The sequence below is a fragment of the Suncus etruscus genome, chromosome 3 (genome assembly GCF_024139225.1).
Source record: "Suncus etruscus isolate mSunEtr1 chromosome 3, mSunEtr1.pri.cur, whole genome shotgun sequence".
Classification (NCBI taxonomy): Eukaryota; Metazoa; Chordata; class Mammalia; order Eulipotyphla; family Soricidae; genus Suncus; species Suncus etruscus.
Window position 1 is genome coordinate 153,547,439 of NC_064850.1, and position 780 is coordinate 153,548,218.

Consider the following 780-nt stretch of genomic DNA (forward strand, 5'->3'; position numbering starts at 1 on the left):
TCCATATTTTTATTCTTTTGGAAATAGATAAATGACTACATCTTAAGAATAGAAGAGCTTTGAAATGTTTCAGTTCATTTATGGCCAATGAGAAAATATTAAACACAAAATGTTACAATATTTTTAATACTACGTTATATTTCAAAGTTTACAAACATTCGCATTGTATTGTTTAATTTTTGTAATAGCCATATAATTAATATTTACTTAATTGCTATCATTTATTAAACATGTTTATGTAGTTAACGCTGCTAAATATTTACATAATCTGTGATTATGTAAAATTACTGTGTTATTCTTAATTTTAAAATTTATTTTGTTGTTGGTTTTTTTTTGTCCCCCCATTCACAATACATACAAGGCAAAGGGCCTGTGTTGAGGTGTACATGGAGTGCATTTACTGTACCTCCTCTTTCTTTACAGTCAGTGTAAAGAACACAGTCTGTGGTAAGAATTAGAAGGCCTTATCTTTTCTTTTTCTTTTTTAAAATATATATATATATATAAAATCCTTCACCAGTGCAACATTCCCATAACCAATATCCCAAGTGTCCTTCCTCCCCACCCCACACCGGCCTGTACTTTAGACAGGCTTTGTTGTTGGTTTTTGGCCACTTCTGCAGTGCTTGGGACTCACTCCTGGATTTGCACTCAGGAATCAGTCCTTGAGTGACTTCCAATACCACATGGGGTGCCAGGGATAGTCAGGAGCAATAGTACAATGGGTAGAATGTTTGTTTGTCCAAATTTTTTATTCTTATTTTAATTTTTATTGAAGTC

At 32.4% G+C, this 780-nt stretch overlaps 1 non-coding gene across 1 annotated transcript; it reads right to left on the bottom strand.

Annotated features, from left to right (window-relative positions):
- Positions 1–331: 331 nt before the first annotated feature.
- Positions 332–464, bottom strand: LOC126005093 (small nucleolar RNA SNORA51). Its single transcript, XR_007494271.1, has one exon. It is a non-coding gene; the product is annotated as a small nucleolar RNA SNORA51 (small nucleolar RNA).
- Between the last annotated feature and the right edge of the window lie 316 nt (positions 465–780).